The 6453-nt window shown below is 38.6% G+C and overlaps 1 protein-coding gene and 1 long non-coding RNA gene across 2 annotated transcripts in view; one reads left to right on the forward strand and one right to left on the reverse strand.

Annotated features, from left to right (window-relative positions):
* The window catches only part of LOC102678848, a 28822-nt gene extending 22614 nt beyond the window's left edge, over window positions 1-6208 (reverse strand). The window contains exons 1-2 of the long non-coding RNA XR_004150542.1: window positions 6080-6208; window positions 3958-3959 (exon numbers count right to left, since the gene is read on the reverse strand). This is a non-coding gene — a long non-coding RNA (uncharacterized LOC102678848). The remainder of the gene's footprint in view (window positions 1-3957; window positions 3960-6079) is intronic.
* The window catches only part of LOC102679416 (peptidyl-prolyl cis-trans isomerase E-like), a 100104-nt gene that overhangs the window by 76496 nt on the left and 17155 nt on the right, over window positions 1-6453 (forward strand). The gene's annotated exons all lie outside the window — the stretch shown is intronic.

Consider the following 6453-nt stretch of genomic DNA (forward strand, 5'->3'; position numbering starts at 1 on the left):
AAAGTTTCGCGATGAAAGTTCCGAGTCCAATGGAAGATGACAAGATATGATCAAGTTTTCTGACTGATTTCGCATCATTTGACTTAATTCCTTCTCATTTCGTTAAAATCCTATCTTTAACTTCGTATCATATACACTTTGTCTCGCTTGAGATTATTACTTTGATTTATCGTCGTTATTATTGTTGAAGCGAGAAAAGGTCTCAAACGTACGTATTTTGATATTTTTGTGGATGAGAATTTGTTAAGTAGTGTTTTTTTTAATATATGTATATTCGATGCAGTTCGAGATTTTCGTAAGAAAATTATTACATAAAAGAAAGAAAGCACTTTTTGCCTTTCTTTGTATTTCTTTTACAAAACTCAAAGTATCATCTATTCTAATGCAGAAGGTCTAGCATCTAAAAAAAGACGTGAAACCATCTCTCAAAACCTCCATCCGAGCTCTCCCTACAAGTAATAATAACAAAAAAAAAAGGTGATAATCTCAACTGTAAAACACCCTGTACAGACACGAGACAGTGAATGGCACTCGTTAATCGTTCAGAATCGCTCTTTTCCGTTCGAATCCCCCGTTCGAAGGTGCACGCCACTCGTGATACATTACGACTTCCTCGAAAACTGATCGAGACTCTGACACGTGACACACGAACGTGCACGAGTACACGAAGAAGAGAAGAGAGAGAGAGAGAGAGAGAAATGGGGGAAATCGGTTTCGAAGATCGTGGTGGAACAGCTGTCCTTGACATTGAACACACTGCGGTATGCGCGTCCACTTCCGGTCGAGATCGAGCGCCACGTGGTCGCGGAGGTGCCGTGGACAGCTGTGAAAGGTCGAAAAAAGCGTCAGTGTCGTTCGTCGATACTTTTTGCACGCGCAGCGGGAGGGGAAACATCGTCGACGACAACATCCTGACATTTGCCAGTCCACCGCCTTTTGTCCCTGGATTTATAGAGCCGTGGATTCTCTCTCTCTCTCTCTCCTTCGTTTCCATTTCTTTTCAGACGCTTCATACTTGACCGGCTTCCCTATCGTTGTCGCTCGATATCGTTATTGCGATTCCCTCGACGCATCAACGCCGGTCTAAATTCTTAAGCCAATTACGGGAAGCTCTATCCCACGCGAAAACTTCGCCATGTTACGCGATTATACGGGAGAGAAATTTTTATTAACAGAGATGACTGATCTCGGGATGATCGTTTTTCTTTCCCACTTTTCCAAGAATATTTATGTTTCGAAACAGACGGTGAAGAGGATTATACCAAAGAGTATAAATATCCCAATTCTTCGATTTATTAATACGATCCTTTATGTCGATGATTTCCAAAATTCTTTGTTAATAAAAAAACCCTACGAACTCCTCCATTTTACTTCCAATTTACCATCGAGCATCTTCCCTTTATTCGAAAAGCCATTTTCGTGGGAGAAGATATCAGGAGGGAAAATATCGGTTGACCCGTCGTGTCATCTCACGGAAGAGAGCGAGAAAATCCGTGTACTTCGCCTTGCATAGATCCAAGAACAGATGGATCAAATTCCTAGGAGAGGAGGAGGTGTTTGAACAGGACATGCCTATACAACCCCCTTCTCCGCCTTCTCCTCTCTTCCCAACGTTGCTAATGGGTGTGCACACCAGATCCAAAACACACGACGCGGTTATGCTCGCCGCACACAGATAGATAGACCTTAGACCGTCACCGTCCTCGAGTATTAATGCGATAACTAACAATAACAAGGTGAATCCCTCCCCTCTCTTCATCCTCGATGGAACCCTAAGCTATGCGCCGAGAGACGAGTCTATGTATTTTCGTGATTTCCGCGATGCCTCCGGCACGGTGGATCCCTTTATAGGTAGGGCACAACGACGCAACGAGAACTTTGATCGTCGTGTTACATTGTGGCAAACCGCCGATACGACGAACGCCGGGGCTGGATAATCCCTTTTCGAGTAGGGGCCGAAGGGTACTTTACCTCCAGCCAGGTTTGCCCTCGTTCAACAATCCCTTCTCGACGTTCTTTCTCGCCTTAGGACACTTAGGGATACGCTGTTTTACTCGGGGATTTCGGTCCTCGTTACGGTAATAGACCGGGGCACGGGTCTTCTTCTTGTTCCATGGCGAGGAAAGGGTGGGTAGATAGGTTACGTTGTGTAAATTCGTAGATTTTTTTTTCTTTTTTGGTTGATTTGGTTGGTAACGAATTAATTTTAATAATAAAGTAATGACAAATGCGATCCAAAGTGATCCAAAGTCGGTATTTCATCTCCCTTGTAGCTCTATATGTCGATGCCTGAAGATGGCTGATGTACGGATTAAGAACGAAGCTTTTGAGCTAATTGATATTCAACGATCAAGAGAAATATCTTATCTGGCCCCGGAATTTCAATTCTCGTTGTCCTAAACAGACAAAAATAGCGTATAATTCCACTTCAGAAGATGAAAATAAAATCTCTGGACGAGTTTCGAATTTATCGCGCTTAAAACTTATCGCGAACGATAACGAGCGAGTTCAAAGTTGAAGAGTAGTGAAATTACCAAGAATATTAATAAAATTATTTAACACTCTCTTGAAAAAAAAAAAACTGTCCTTATCGTCCATATTAATCGAATCGATGGCGGGAAACTTTCGAATTATATTATTTTATGTTGCATAAAAATTCCTGCGCACGGAAGAATATCGTGTGCCTGTCTCGCACGCACACAATTTTAACAAACCCAAATAGGAGGGGAGAAAAAAAAATTCCCTTCGAAGAAGGGGAGAGAATCGGTCAGGAAAGAAGCGTTTGATCATTCTGTTACACTTTGGCTAACCACGACGTCAGTGAAAGAGAGAACAGAGGAAGGATAATCCTTCTTTTCCGAGGAGAGATTTCGAGAGAGGGAGAGACAGAATCTTGACGAAGTCTCACCTCGAGGCAGGCAGGTGCTGCACGGAACGCGGAACGCACCCTTTTTCGGCATTCTTCGACAGTGAACGGGGAAGACGCTCTCTCTGTGACATTGTTGACCCTCTGCCACATGGCGTTTCGCATATGGCGCACGTTCTCCGTGCCGGTTATTTTTATACGGTTCTCGTTACGTTATGAAATTCAGCACGCGGTGGAGGTGGATAACACACGATGACAGATTGGAGGCTGGCCCGTTTAGAGAGAAGATTACAGCTGCGCGTATAACAACCCCCGATCGGTTCGTTAAAAATGCGGAAGGAATCGTGGCGAAAAAAGAAAAAAAGGAGACGAGACGCGTGCACGCTACGGAGGATATCGTGTATCCATCAAGAATTACTTATCGAATTTATTATGACGAGAAAAGCGAAGATTTTTTGGGATCAAAAACATTTCTCCTCTCGATCGTTAATTAGAATATTTTAAAATTTTCGCCATTTTCCTCCGATCCGATTGATAATTTATCTTGATTGATTTCTGAAAAAGAAAACTGCCTCGAACTGTATCGTGAATGATAATAAATAAAATTTCTCTCGGCTCAGCTATCGAACGTTACTCATCGTCCAAAACTGCATCCATTAAGAGATTAAAACGAATCAATCCGTTGTATATATGTGAAAATTCCATTACGTATGCCGACATTACGATCCCGCGATGCATCCACGTCGTTCCTTGCATTGTTCGGAAACTGCGGGTGGAAAGGATTAATATAGGCGATGAAGAGCGTAAAGTCAATCGTGTGAAGTCTCGCGTAAAGTGCGCTTCGTTCATGGAAATCGAGGTAGTTTAATCAGAAAACTGCGGGGAGCGGGGCCACGCGTAGCAGTAAGTACCCTCCATCGGTGGAATGTAGGGGCGTTTAAGTAGATGGAGGGTATAGACCCCTGTCTACTCCATTTGCTTCCAGCCCGAGGGACTTCCCCGATATATATCCCAATATTCCTGGTAACAATGATGAATCACTGCAGAGCACCTCTTGCGCAAGAAGTTGCACATCCAATGCGCTCTGCAACGTCTCTTCGTTCCCCCTGTACCTCTGTCTCTTTCCATCCATTCTTCCAATCTCACTTTTTCTCGCCGCGATACTTTCAAATAACCCGGTTTAACCGTAATAATACCGTGTATCTAATGGCGGTTATGTAAAAAGGCTGATGTAACAGTCGGATAAATATAAATGCGTTAATACTTATTTTGAAAATTTTTCGAGGTGAATTAGCTTTCGAAAGTAAGGAAAAAGGGGATCCTGAGCAATATCGAGAGATGATTGCGTTTCCTAAATGTTCGAGAATGATACGTGTTTCAAATATTATCATTATTTGAATAATGTTGCTATAGATTTAAAAGATTCGTACATCATTCGATGCATTTCAATAAATGCAGCTGAATAATTTCATTCAATCTATCGAAATCTGAATATCATTCTCGTGATAAACTCGTAATGGACACACGTCGTCGCTTGTAATATTTGACGAGTTAATTTATAGTTTCGATAACTGTGTATACAAACTTTGTATTGGCGCGACGATCATCCGTAATAACCGAAGCAAAATAACATCTTAATCTATTCGACTTGCCGTATAAAACAGTGTGGACACGTATATAACTCATGACAAATCGTTCTTCCCTTGTTTGCGAATCATGTAATTACACACACAATCGTTATACCTAATTTCTCCCGTTTATTCCGTCCTTTTTATCAATATTTCGTTAAATTTTCGTTTAATAGCCGCAAACAATTCATCCGAGTACGCGAGAGAAACAAGAAGAAAAAGCGAAAAAGGAACGCGGCTATTTATTGGTATGATAAATCAACAGTTGAAACGCGTTCACGGCGACCAATTAGCGTTGGATGTTAAGATGGTTGGGTCAGAACCCATGTAATAATGACGAATCAGTTCGGAGCCGGTCTGGTGGCATGGTTGACTACCTCTTATTAATAAATTCGCTTCCCATGCGACGTCCTATGAATCATTCGATAGGCAACAGGGGAGATTCTATTAAACTGATTGGTTTATGCCTCTACAGTTCAACTCGTATCTATTCGTCTTCGTTCTTAGGGCCAATAAACACATTTATACCCAATCCACCTATATTCCTATTACCGATCCTGTGACCGAATATCTAAGTAGGCAACTGGATATTTGTTTAAAATATAAGACGTTGATTTATAGTTTATTAGGAAAACAATTTATGTACGCTTGCATTTTTTTTTGATAACGAAAGAAAGGAGACACAAGAAATTCAAAACATGGAGTATCAATAAACATAAGAATGTATTTTTCATGTCTCAATAAAAACTGGCAACAAGATAAACTCTTTTTGCCTTTTTTTTTTTTCTGTGATCGAATTTCCGTGAAAATTTATATGTATTTTTGATAAGATTTAATTGAATTATTATTACGATATATGTTTATAACCATATATATATATATATAAAACGATCGTTCGGAAATTAATTTAAAAAGTATTAAACAAATCTATTGCGAAGCTTAAATTTTACAACGCACCATTTAATCGATCTAGTTTCAAATTCGAGTACATTAATTCCGAAAACATTCGCTATTGATAGAACTTTAAGACAAGAAAAGGGAGATAGGGAAAGGGAATAGGAATTCCACAAATTTATTTAACGCTTGTAATATAACTAAAAACGTACCATTCACATTTGTGATGTATGGAAATAAATAAGATGCATTACGTTAAATTATACACCATTCTAGATAGGATTAACTCCCCTAATTTATTAACTTCGTTTCTAACTAGGGTGGCTCAAATCCTCATGACTTGGAGTTAACGTTGTTTTGCGGGGAAAATCTCATATGGGGATACTACGCTAAATCATCTTGTGGTTAAAGATGATTAAAAAAAACAAGAGATATGTACATACCGTATATTTATAATTGTTAGTGACAAGATATTTTATGCATACTTTGTATATACAGTCATAGGAAGAATAATGAATAATTGTTGTATCGATGAGTGATAATTGAGAATATGTATATCTTACGACACGACATCTTATATTAATGAACAATATAACATCGAATACATATATATTACGAATTAAATACTACGAATAACCTACGATATATTCAATAAATATATTATAATATAATACATATATGTGTAACTTACATACAATGCTGTCCTACCGAAGATAGAAATATCAAGGTTGAAAAGTCAGATCCATTGTGTAGACAACAAGCAATTTATGTATGAATCTCCTCCTTTTCCTAGTCCTTTCTTCATTACGAATTTTCCATGAAATTATCTGTTAAAGATAAATTATATAAATTAATGCTTTAAGAAAGGAAACTGATATAATTTGATATAACTTAAATTTATCTCTAATAATATCGATTATAATTATAGGTTATAATTTAAACTCATAAAACGCAGTATAATGAAATTGAAATGACGCATTATAATATATAAACGTTTAAATACAAATATATACTATAAATATCAATCAAAAAATTAATATTTATATGATATTCGTACACTTACAT

This window comes from Apis dorsata, unplaced genomic scaffold (genome assembly GCF_000469605.1).
Source record: "Apis dorsata unplaced genomic scaffold, Apis dorsata 1.3 scaffold_248, whole genome shotgun sequence".
NCBI classification, from domain to species: Eukaryota; Metazoa; Arthropoda; class Insecta; order Hymenoptera; family Apidae; genus Apis; species Apis dorsata.